Source organism: Bubalus bubalis, chromosome 9 (assembly GCF_019923935.1).
Source record: "Bubalus bubalis isolate 160015118507 breed Murrah chromosome 9, NDDB_SH_1, whole genome shotgun sequence".
In the NCBI taxonomy this organism is placed as follows: Eukaryota; Metazoa; Chordata; class Mammalia; order Artiodactyla; family Bovidae; genus Bubalus; species Bubalus bubalis.
Genome location: NC_059165.1, coordinates 64,189,620 through 64,203,365, shown reverse-complemented (window position 1 = coordinate 64,203,365; position 13,746 = coordinate 64,189,620). Strand labels below are relative to the sequence as shown.

General features: G+C 37.0%; 1 protein-coding gene across 10 annotated transcripts in view; it reads right to left on the bottom strand.

Annotated features, from left to right (window-relative positions):
* The window catches only part of LOC102410517 (core histone macro-H2A.1), an 82,022-nt gene that overhangs the window by 27,529 nt on the left and 40,747 nt on the right, over positions 1-13,746 (bottom strand). The gene's annotated exons all lie outside the window — the stretch shown is intronic.

Below are 13,746 nucleotides of genomic sequence, written 5' to 3'. Positions count from 1 at the left end.
TGATGAACGTACAGGGTTATGGAAGATGTTAACAACAGTGAGACTAGGTGAGGGATATTCAGAAATTCTCTATACGCGCTTTGTAACTTCTATAAATCTAAAACAATTCTAAAATAAAACATTAAAACAAATCGATGACAGATTACTATGTGATTGTTGGCATGTAACTCAGAAAGAGTTTAGAGGATTGAGTGATGTTGCTATAACAAAATCCTTTCCATTCCCATTTAATTATTTTTCTGAGCAAGACTTTCCAGGCACTGTACCTGTAAGTATAAAAATATAGGATGATGATTCATTTTTACAATAAGCAATGTTCATCTTAGGGTACTTAAGTTAATTGAAAAAACTATTTCCTTGAATCAATCCTATGACATGATACAGCTTCAAAAACTTTTACTTTCTCAATAGTTAAAATGTGTTGAGTATTTATCAGCTTGATCAACTGTGTATTATTAATAAAGATGATAACTATCCAATCCTGTGCAAACCATAACATTTAGTGCTTTTATGATCACAGGAAATTTTTTCAAAATGAATTTAAATTTATGTTAATTACTTTTGTTGTGCAAATCACTAACACAGTACAAGCAAAGAAAAATGTATTATGTTAGGATAAAATTTTCTGGGGAAAGGGAAGGGAAACAAGGCTCAAAGGAGAAAAATGATGTAGATTTTCCAACTGTTAAAAAAGAGCCTGCTTGTGTATTTTATGGTATATCAAACCATCACAGTAATTAGATTTACTTGGATACATTTAAATGAGTGATGAAAGAGCTTTCTTTTTAAATTTCAGTATTTATATCAAAATTATGCCCTTTATAGAGATTTAAATTTATTAGTATGAGAAGTTTAGTTGTCAAATTTTAGATGTATGAGATATGAAGATTTTCAAAACTGCTTTAGGAAGTATGTGAGCAAAAAACTGTTAAAGCCAATGGTCTACCCAGTGAACACCATTCATACAGGAGATATTCAGTAAATGCTTGGGAATGGAGTGCAGTTGATAAGTAGACAAAGATTTACTGCTTCTGTCCAAGGATACATGAATTTTAAGAGGTCAGAAAGCCCTAAATGATAGAATTTCAGGCATCTGGGAATTGGAACTGGTTTTACTGGGAGGAGGGGCCTGAAAGGCTCCCTGTGAGCCTCATACAAGCCAGCAGCTGCCTATGCAGTCAGGTTACAAAGCTTAGCCTGTGGTGATTAAAACTGGTAATTTTCAGCAAGCATTCATTTGCATACGGTCATCTGCACTAAAACTGTTGCCCCATACTGTAAATTGGTCCAGTCACTACGGGAAAAAAAAATATAAAGATTCTTCAAGAAATAAAAATAGAACTACCATGTGCTATAGCAATTCTACTTCTGGGAATGTATTCAAAGGAAATGAAAACATTTTATGAGGAGATATCGGCACCCCATGTTCAGTGGAGCATTATTTACAATAGCCAAGACATGGGAACAACGTAAGTGCCCATCAACAAATAAATGGATAAGGAAAATGCGCAAACACATACATACAACGGAATATTATTTAGCCATAAAAAAGAAAATCCTGCTGGGAACCTGAAAGAGTTCCAAATAAGATGAATGCAAAGAAATCCATGCCAAGACACATTATAGTTAAAGTGGCAAAAGTTAAAGATAAGGAGAGAATCTTTAAAACAGCAAGAAAAAACAACTTGTTACCCAAAAAAACCCATAAGATTACCAGCAGATTTTTCAGCTAAAACTTTGCAGGCCAGAAGGAAATGCCTTGATTTTCCTAAGTGCTAAAAGTTTAAAAAAAAAAAAAAACTTCCCACTAAGAATACTCTACCCAGCAAAGCTCTACTTGAGAAGTGAAGAATACAGATAACAGTTCTCCAGACAAGCAAAAGTTAAAGGAGTTCATCACCACTAAACTCACCTTACAAGAAATAATAAAGACTTCTTTAAGCTCAATGGAAAGGGCACTAATTTACCAACAGGAAAATCTACAAAAGTATGTGTCACTGGTAATGATTTACAAATACATAGCAAAGGTGGTAGATTATTAACTTATAAAGCTAGCATAAAAGTTAAAAGAACGAAAAATAACTAACTACAGTAATTAGTTAAGGACATACGTAAGAAGAGGCTTCCCAGATGGTGCTAGTGGAAAAGAACCTGCCTGCCAATGCAGGAGACACAAGAGACATGGGTTCTATCCCTGGGTTGGGAAGATCCCCGGAAGAAGGTATGGCAACCCACTCCAGTATTCTTGCCTGAAGAATCCCATGGACAAAGGCACCTGGCATGGACAGAGGAGTCCACAGGGTCGCAAAGAGTTGGACACGACTGAGGCAACTTAGCACGCATGCAAGCACACACAAGCAAAGAAATGTAAAATGGAGGGAAGAGTAAACGTGTAGAGCTTCTGAATGGGATCAAACTTGTTATCAATTTTAAATAGACTGTTATGGTGTTATACATAAGCCTCAAGGTAAAGAATAAGCCCATAGGAGAAGGCAATAGCACCCCACTCCAGTACTCTTGCCTGGAAAATCCCATGGATGGAGGAGCCTGGTGGGCTGCAGTCCATGGGGTCGCTAAGAGTCGGACACGACTGAGCGACTTCCCTTTCACTTTTCACTTTCACGCATTGGAGAAGGAAATGGCAACCCACTCCAGTGTTCTTGCCTGGAGAATCCGAGGGACGGGGGAGCCTGGTGGGCTTCCGTCTATGGGGTCGCACAGAGTTGGACATGACTGAAGTGACTTAGCAGCAGCAGCAGATACGCAAAAAGAAAGAAATGTAAGCATACTACTAAAGAAAATTATCAAACCACAAAGGAAGAAAGCATGAAAATAAAGGAATAGAGGGACTACAAAACAGACAAAAACAATTAAAATGGAAATAAATACATACCTATCAATAGTTACTTAAAATGTAAATGTACTCAATTCTACAATCAAAAGACAATGAGTGGCTGAGTGGATGAATACATAACACCCATTGACGTGCTGCCTACAAAAGACCCATTTCAGATGTAGGAATATACACAGACTGAAAGTAAAGGGACGGAAACACATTTTCCATGCAAACAAAAATCAATAGAAAGCCAAGGTAGCTATACTGCTATGGGACAAAACAGACTTTAAAACAACAACAGACAATGAATGACATTGCAAAATGATAAACAAGTCAACCCAACAAGAGGATATAATATGTGTAAATATTTATACACCTAACATAGGAGCAAATAAGTTTATAAAACAAATATTAACAGACCTAAAGGAAGAAACAGACAGCAACACAATTATAATAGGAGACTTTATATCCTATTTTCATCAATGGACAGATCTGCCTTCCAGAAAATCAAAAGAAACAATCCCATTCACCACTGCAATGAAAAGAATAAAACACTTAGGAATAAATTTACCCAAAGAAACAAAAGACCTATATATTGAAAACTATAAAACACTGATGAAAGAAATCAAAGATGACACAAATAGATGGAGAAATATACCATGTTCGTGGATTGGAAAAATCAATATAGTGAAAATGAGTATACTACCCAAAGCAATCTATAGATTCAACACAATCCCTATCAAGCTACTGAAAGGTTGTTGCTGAACCATGCAAAGATGCTGGGATTCTTGGCCTCAGGAGGAGAAGAATTCAATCCGGGGCCAGAGACGAGACTTGATCGCTCAGAGCTTTTGTGTAATAAAGTTTTATTAAAGTGTAAAGGAGACAGAGCATTATCCTACCAAAACAAGACAAAGACACCACCAAAAGAAAATTAAAGGCCAATACCCCTAATGTACACAGATCAGAAATGCTCACCAAAATATTAGCAAATTGAATTCAACAATACATTAAAAAAATAATACACCATGATCAAGCGGAGCTTACTTCAGGGATAGAAAAATGGTCCAACATCTGCAAATCCATCAGTGTGATACACCATATCAACAAATGAAGGATAAAACTCATGATCACATCAATAGATACAGAAAAAGCAACTGAAAAACTTCAACATCTATTTGTGATGAAAAACCCTCAGCAAAGTAAGTACAGAAGAAGCATACCCCAACATAAGACAGATCATATACACCAAGCCCATAGCTAATATCAGACTCAATGGTGAAAAGCTGACAGCTTTCCCTCTAAGGTTAGGAGCGCAGCAAGGATGCACACTCTTGGCACTTTCACTCAGTGCAGTATCGGAAGTTCCAGCCACAGCAATCAGGCAAGAAAAGAAAAGGCGTCCAACTCAGAAAGAAAGAAGTAAAACTGTCACTATTTGAACATGACATGATATTATACACAAAAAGCTCTAAAGTCTCCACCAAAAAAAAAGAATAAATGAATTCAGTAAAGTTGCAGGACAAAAAAAATCAATACATGGTTTTCGGCGGTGTTTCAAGACATACACTGATAATGAGCTATCATAAACAGAAATTAAGAAAACAATTTATGACCACATTAAAAGGAAAAAAAATACCTAGGATTATTCTTAAACAAGAAGGTGAAAGTCCTGCACAGTGAAAACCATAAGACATTGATGAAAGAAATTAAACACACAAATAAATGGAAAGATATTCTATGCTCAAGGATTGGAAAAATTAATACCATTAAAATGTTCATACTACCCAAAGTAATTGACAGATCCATTACAATTCCTATCAAAATTCCAATGGAGAGAGATCTCTGCGAGATGGTGGCATAGAAGGGCCTGAGCTCACCTCCTCTCATGAAAACATCAGAATCAAAACTGTTGAGCAACCAGTGACAAAAAATACTAGAATCCACCAAAAAAAGGTATTTTCAAAGAAAAGAAGCCACAACAAGATGGTAGGAGAGGTGCTTTTGTGATATTATCAAATCCCAACCTTTAGCCAGACTCATCAAGAAAAAAAGGGAGAAGACTCAAATCAATAAAAGTAGAAATGAAAAAGAAGTTACAACAAACACTACAGAAATATAAAAAATTATAAGAGACTATTGCAAGCAACTATATGCCAGTGAAAATAAACAATCTAGAAGAAATGGGACTATTCTTAGAAAGGTACAATCTCCCAAGACTGAACCAGGAAGAAATAGAAAATATGAACAGACCAATCACAAGCACTGAAATTGAAACCATAATTAAAAACCTCCCAGCAAATGAAAGTCCATGACCTGACTGCTTCACAGGTGAATTTTATCAAATATTTAGAGAAGAGTTAACACCTATCCTTCGGAAACTGTCCCAAAAAGTCACAGAGGAAGAAAACTTCCCAACTCATTTTATGAGGCCACCATCACCCTTATCCTAAAACCAGACAAAGATACCACAAAAAAAGAAAATTACAGGCCAATATCACTGATGAACATCACAGATGTAAAAATCCTCAACAAAATACCAGCAATCTGTATCCAACAATACATTAAAAAGATCATATACTATGATCAAGTGGGATTCAACCCTAGGATGCAAAGATTTTTCAACATCCACAAATCAATCAATGGGTTACACCGTATCAACAAATTGGATATGATCATTTCAAAGACACAGAAAAATTTTTTGACAAAATTCAGCACCTGTTTATGATAAAAAGAAACTCTCCAGAAAGTGGGCATAGAGTGTACATACCTCAACATAACAAAGGCCAGTTACCTGGAGAATCCCCATGGACAGAGGAGCCTGGCGGGCTATAGTTCATAAGGTTGTAAAGAGTCGGGACACAACTGAGAAACTAAGCACAGCACAGCACACATGACAAACCGCCAAACCTACAGCTAGCATCATATTCAGTGTTGAAAAGCTGAAAGCATTTCCTCTAATATCAGGAACAAGACAAGGATATTCACTGTCACCACTTTTTTCAACACAGTTTTGGACGTCCAAGCTATAGCAATCAGAGAAGAAAAAGAAGTAAAGGGAGTCCAAACTGGGAGAGAAGCTAAACAGTCAGAGTTTGCAGATGACATCATACTGTACAAAGAAGACCCTAGAGATGCTACCAGAACACGACTAGAACTCATCAACGAATATGGTAAAGTTGGAGGTTACAAAATTAATACACAGAAATATGTTGCATTCCTATACACTAACAATGAAAGATCATAAAGAGAAATTCAAGAAGCAATTCCATTTACCATTGCATCAAAAAGAATAAAATACCTAGGAATAAACATACCTAAGGAGACAAAAGACCTTTATTTCAAAAACTAAGATGCTGATGAAAGAACCTGAAGAAAACATAAACAGATGGAAAGATATACCATGTTTGTGGACTGGAAGAATCCATACTGTCAAAATGACTGTACTATCCAAGGCAATCTACAGATTCAATGCAATCCCTATCAAATTACCAATGGCATTCTCCACAGAACTAGAACCAAAAAACCCTCAAAATTTGTATGGAGACCTGACCCTGAATAGCCAGAGCAATCTTGAAAAAGAAAAATGGAGCCATAGGAATCAGGCTCCCTAACTTCAGACTAAACTACAAACTCACAGCCATCAAAACAGTATGGTACTGGCACAAAAATAGAAATATAGATCAATGGAACAGGACAGAAAACTCAGAAATAAGCCCATGCACCTATGGTCAACGAACCTATGACAATGGAGGCAAGACTACACAATGTTGGAAAGACAGTCTCTTCAACAAACGGTGCTAGGAAAAACTGGATAGCCACATGTAAAGAAATTAGATCATTCCTTAACTCCATACACAAAAATAAGCTCAAAATGAATTAAAGACCTAAATGTCCGACCAGACAGTATAAAATACCTAGAGGAACACATAGCAAAACACCCTTTGACATAAATCACAGCAACATCTTTTTTGATCCATCTCCCAGAATAATGGAAATAAAAGCAAAAATAAACAAATGGGACCTACTTAAACTCAAAAGCTGTTGCATAGCAAAGAAAATAAACAAAAAGACAACCCACAGATAAGGAGAAAATATTTGCAAAGGATGTGACTGATAAGGGATTAATCTCCAAAATTTACAAACAGCTTATGAAGTAGCACCAAAAAATGGGCAGAAGACCTGAATAGACATTTCTCCAAAGAATACATACAAATGGCCAATAAGCACATGAAAAGATGTTCAACATTGTGTTATTAGAGAAATGCAAATCAAAGCTACAAGGAGATATCACCCCACACCTGTCAGAATGGCTATCATCATAAAATCCACAAACAACAAATGTTGCAGAGGGTGTGGACAGGAGGGAACCCTTCTCTGCATTGTTGGTGGCAATGTAAATTGGTATAGCCACTATGGAGAACAGTATGGACGTTCCTTAAAAAATGAAAAATAGAGCTACCATATGACCATAATCCCACTCCAGGGCATATATCCAGAGAAAAACATGGCCTGAAAAGATAAATGCACCCCTATGTTCACTGCAGCATGGTTTACAATAGCCAAGACAGGGAAGCAACCTAAATGTCCATCGACAGAGAAATGGATAAAGAAGATGTGGTCCATATGTACAATGGAATATTACTCAGCTATTAAAAGCAATGAAATAATGCCATTTGTAGCAATATGGATGGACCTAGAGAGTGTCATATGGAGTGAAGTAAGTCAGACAGAGGAGAAATATCATATGACATCTCTTATATGTGGAATCTAAAAAGAAATTATACAAATGAACTAACTTACAAAACAGAAAAGAGACTCACAGACTTCGAAAATGAACTTATGGTTGCCAGGTGGACAGGATAGAGACTTTGGGAAGGTCGTGTACATGCTGCTATATTTAAAATGGAGAACCAACAAAAACCTACTGTAGAGCACAGGGAACTTGCTCAATGTCATGTGGCAGCCTGGATGGGAGGAGAGTTTGGGGGAGAATGGACACATGTATATGGTGGCTGAGTCCCGTCACTGTTCACCTGAAACAACCACAACACTGTTTATCAGCTATACCCCAATACAAAATGTTGTTGCTGTTAAAATCTTTTAATTAAAAAAAAATCACAACTGCTGAGCAAACATTGACAAAAAATAGAACCTACCAAAAAAAGATATTTTCAAAGAAAAGAAGAAGCCACAACAAGGTGGTAGAGAGGTGCTTTTGCGATGTTATCAAATCCCAACCTTTGCCAGACTCGTCAAGAAAAAAAGGGCGAAGACTCACATCAATAAAAGTAGAAATGAAAAAGAAGTTACAACAAACACTACAGAAACATAAAAAATCATGAGAGACTATTGCAAGCAACTATATGCCAGTGAAAATAAACAATCTAGAAGAAATGGACAATTCTTAGAAAGGTACAATCTCCCAAGACTGGACCAAGAAGAAACAGGAAATATGAACAGACCAATCACAAGTACTGAAATTGAACCTCTGACTTAAAAACTCCTTACAAACACAAGTCCAGGACCACATGGCTTCACAGGTGAATTTTATTAAAAATTTAGAGGAAAATTAACACCCATCCTCCTCAAATTCTTCCAAAAAACTGCAGAGGAAGCAACACTCCCAAACTCACTTTACAAGGCTACCATCACCCTGATACCAAAAACCAGACAAAGATATCACAGAAAAAGAAAATTACAGGCCAATATCACTGATGAATATAGATGTAAAAACCCTCAACAAAATACTAGCAAACCAACCCAACAATACATCAAAAGGATCATATGCCATGATTAGGTGGGATTTATCCCAGAGATGCAAGGATTTGTCAATATCTGCAAATCAATCACTGTGACATACTACATTAACAAACTGAAGAATAAAAACCATATGCTCTCAATAGGTGCTGAAAAAGCTTTTGACAAAATTCAACACCCGTTTATGACTTAAAAAAAAAAAAATCTCCAGAAAGTGGGCATAGAGGAAACCTACTTCAACATAATACAGTCCATACACAAGTTCACAGCAAACATCATTCTCAATTGTGAAAAACTGAAACCATTTCCTCTAAGACCAGGAACAAGGCAAAGGTGTCCACTCTCACCACTATTATTCAACATAGTTTTGGAAGCCCTAGCCACAGCAATCAGAGAAGAAAAAGAAATAAAAGGAATTCAAATTGAAGAAGAAGTAAAACTGTTATTGTTTGCCAATGACATGATAGTATACATAGAAAATCCTAAAGATGCCACCAGGAAACTACTACAGCTAATCAATGAACTTGGTAAAGTTGCAGAATACAAAATCAATGCACAGAAATGTTTTGTTCTTATATACTAACAATAAAAGATCATAAAGAAGCTTCTGCACATCAAAGGAAACTATTAGCAAGGTGAAAAGACAGCCTTCAGAATGGGAGAAGATAATAGCAAATGAAGCAACTGATAAACAACTAATCTCGAGAATATACAAGCAACTCCTACAGCTCAACTCCAGAAAAATAAATGGCCCAATCAAAAAATGGGCCAAAGAACTAAATAGACATTTCTCCAAAGAAGACATACAGATGGCTAACAAACACATGAAAAGATGCTCAACATCACTCATTATCAGAGAAATGCAAATCAAAACCACTATGAGGTACCATTTCACACCAGTCAGAATGGCTGCGATCCAAAAGTCTACAAGCAATAAATGCTGGAGAGGGTGTGGAGAAAAGGGAACCCTCTTACACTGTTGGTGGGAATGCAAACTAGTACAGCCACTATGGAGAACAGTGTGGAGATTCCTTAAAAAACTGGAAATAGACCTGCCTTATGATCCAGCAATCCCACTGCTGGGCATACACACTGAGGAAACCAGAAGGGAAAGAGACACGTGTACCCCACTGTTCATCGCAGCACTGTTTATAATAGCCAGGACATGGAAGCAACCTAGATGTCCATCAGCAGATGAATGGATAAGAAAGCTGTGGTACATATACACAATGGAGTATTACTCAGCCATTAAAAAGAATACATTTGAATCAGTTCTAATGAGATGGATGAAACTGGAGCCTATTATACAGAGTGAAGTAAGCCAGAAAGAAAAACACCAATACAGTATACTAACGCATATATATGGAATTTAGAAAGATGGTAACAATAACCCTGTGTACGAGACAGCAAAAGAGACACCAATGTATAGAACAGTCTTATGGACTCTGTGGGAGAGGGAGAGGGTGGGAAGGTTTGGGAGAATGGCATTGAAACATGTAAAATATCATGTATGAAACGAGTTACCAGTCCAGGTTTGATGCACGATACTGGATGCTTGGGGCTGGTGCACTGGGACGACCCAGAGGGATGGAATGGGGAGGGAGGAGGGAGGAGGGTTCAGGATGGGGAACACATGTATACCTGTGGCGGATTCATTTTGATATTTGGCAAAACTAATACAATTATGTAAAGTTTAAAATAAAATAAAATTGAAGAACAACAACAACAAAAAAAGATCATAAAGAGAAATTAAGGAAACATTCCCATTTATCATTGCAACAAGAAGAATAAAATACCTAGGAATAAACCTACCAAAGGAGGTAAAAACTTGTACTCAGAAAACTATAAAACACTGATGAAAGAAATTAAAGATGACCTAAACAGATAGTGAGATAGTCCATGTTCTTGGATTGGAAGAATTTATATTGCAAAAATGACTATACTACCCAAAATAACCTACAGGTTACCAATGGCATTTTTCACAGACTTAGAGCAAAAAATTTTATAATTTGTATGGAAACAGAAAAGATCAAATTACCAATTGCATTTTTCACAGAATTAGAGCAAAAAATTTTATAATTTGTATGGAAACAGAAAAGATCCCAAATAGCCAAAGCAAGCTTGAGAAAGAAAAATGGAGCTGGAGGAATCAGGCTCCTTGACTTCAGACTATAGCATAAAGCTAAGTCATCAAGACAGTGTGGTGCTGGCACAAAAACAGAAATATAGACCAATGGAACAGACTAGAAAGCTCAGAGATAAAGCTACACACTTAATCTATGACAAAGGAGGCAAGAATATACAATGGAGAAAAGACAGTCTCTTCAATAAACAGTGCTGGGAAAACTGGACAGCTATATGTACAAGAATGAAATGAGAACATTCTCTAACACCACACTGAATGTCTAAGAATTGATGCTTTCAAATTGTGATGCTGCAGAAGACTCTTGAGAGTCCCTTGGACAGCAATTAAAACAAACCAGCCAATCCTAATGGAAATCAGCTCCGAATATTCACTGGAAAGACTGACGGTGAAGCTGAAGCTCCAGTACTTTGGCCACCTGATGTGAAGAGCCGACTCACTGGAAAAGACCCTCATGCTGGGAAAGACTGAGGGCATAAGAAGGGGACGATGGAAGATGAGATGGTTGGATTGCATCATCAACTCAACAGACATGAGTTTCAACAAACTCTGGGAGACAGTGAAGGAAAAGGAAGCCTGGCGGGCAGCAGGAAGTCCATGGGGTCATGAAGAGTCAGATATGACTGAGAGACTGAACAAAAACAGCATACACAAAAATAAACTCCAAATGAATTAAAGACCTAAACATAAGACCTGGCACTATAAAACTATCAGAGGAAAACATATGCAGAACACTCTTTGACATAAATCACAGCAGATATTTTTTTTACCCACCACCTAAAGAAAATAAAAATAAAACTAAACAAATGGGACCTAATTAAATGTAAAAGCTTTTTGCACAAAGATAACCATAAACGAGACAAAAAGACAGCCTTCAGAATGGAATAAAATATTTGGAAATGAAGCAACTGACAAAAGATTAATCTCCAAAATATATAAACAGCTCATGAAGCTCAATAACAAAAAAACAACCCAATCAAAAAATGGGCAGAAGACCTAAACAGACATTTCTCCAAAGAAGACAACTACTGTCGTTTAGTCACTGAGTCATAGCCAACTCTTTTGTGACCCCATGGACTGTAGTCTGCCAGGCTCCTCTGTCCATAGGATTTCCCAGGCAAGAATACTGAAGTAGGTTGCCATTTCCTTTTCCAGGTGATCTTCCTGACCTACAGATTGAACCCATGTTTCCTGCTTGGCAGGCAAACTCCTGCATTGCAGGCAAAGTTTTTTTTTTTTTTTTAACCACTGAGCCACTAGGAAGCCCATACAGATGGCCAAAAGGCACATGAAAAGATGCTCAACATAACCAATTATTACAGAAATGCAGATCAAAACCACAATGAGCTATCACTTCTCATCAGTCAGAATAACCAAGCAGGGAACTCAGCTCAGTGCTCTGTGGTGACCTAGATGGATGGGGTGTGGGAGAGAGGTAGAGGTCTAAGAGGGAAGGGATATATGTATACACAGTTTGTTCACTTTGTTGTACAGCAAAACGAACACAAAATTGTAAAGCAACTATACCCCAATTAAAAAAATAAAAGAACAGGTATGTGTATAACAAAAATAACTTTGCTGTACACCTAAAACTAATACAACAATGTAAATCAAATATACTTCAATATAAAATTTAAAAGATAAAAATGTGCTCTTAAAAAAAGAATGCATACATAAACGTGTGTGTGTAACTGAACCACTGTGCTTTACAGCAGAAGTTAACAACATTATAAATCAATAATACTTCAGTTAAAAAAAAAGAAAACAGTAAAATGTGAAAAAGATTCCAATGGCATTTTAAAAAGAAATAGAACAATCTTAAAATCTGTGTGGAACCATGAAAGACCCTCAACTATCCAAAGCAGTCTTGAAAAAGAACAACAAATCTGGAGGCATCTTGTTCTCTCATTTCCAACTACATAGGAAAGCTGTAGTTATGAAAACAGTATGGCACTGGCAAAAAGCAGACAATGGAACAGAATAACAAGCCCAGAAACAAACACAGGCACATATGGTCAACTAATTCACAGCAAAGGAGCCAAGAATATACAATGGAGAAAGGACAGTGTCTTCAATAAATACTGTTGGGGAAATTCAACAAGCAATGGAAAAGAATAAAACTGCACCACTATCTTACACTATACACAAAAATCAACTCACGATAGACTAAAAACTTGAACAAAGGAGTTGAAACCATAAAACTCCATGAGGAAAACAGACAGTAAGCACTTTGATATTTGTATTGGCAAGGATTTTGGAGTTGATGCCAGAAGAAAAGGCAACAAAAGCAAAAATAAATAAGTAGGTCTATATTAAACTAAAAGGTTTCTACACAGCAAAAGAAACAATTGACAAAATGAAAAGGCAACCTATGGACCTATATAAAAACTCTGACAATGCAAGAGCTAAAAACTCAAGAGCACTTTTCCAAAGAAGACACACAAATGGCCAACCAGTACATGAAAAGGTGCTCAACATCACTAATCATGAGGGAAAATGCAAATCAAAACCATAATGATATAGCACCTCACACCTGTTAGAGTGGCTATTATCAAAATGAAAGCAAATAACAAGTGTTGGTGAGGATACAGAGAAACGGGAACCCTGGTATACTGTTGATGGGAACATAAATTGGAGCAGCCACTACAGAAAACATTGTGGAGGTTCCTCAAAAAATTAAAAATAGAACTACCACATGATTCAGCAATTCCACTTCTGAGTATTCATCCAAAGGAAACAAAAACACTAACTCAAACAGATATAAGGGCTCCCCTGGTGGCTCAGCAGGTAAAGAATCCACCTGCGATGTAGGAGAAATGGGTTCGATTGCTGGGTTAGAAGATCCGCTGGAGAAGGATAGGCTACCCACTCCAGTATTCTTGGGCTTCCCTGGTGGCTCAGCTGGTAAACAATCTGTCTGCAATAGGACATATGCGCTCCACGTTCATTGCAGCATTACGTGTAATAGCCAAGATATAGAAATATGGAAACAACCAGAATGGCCACC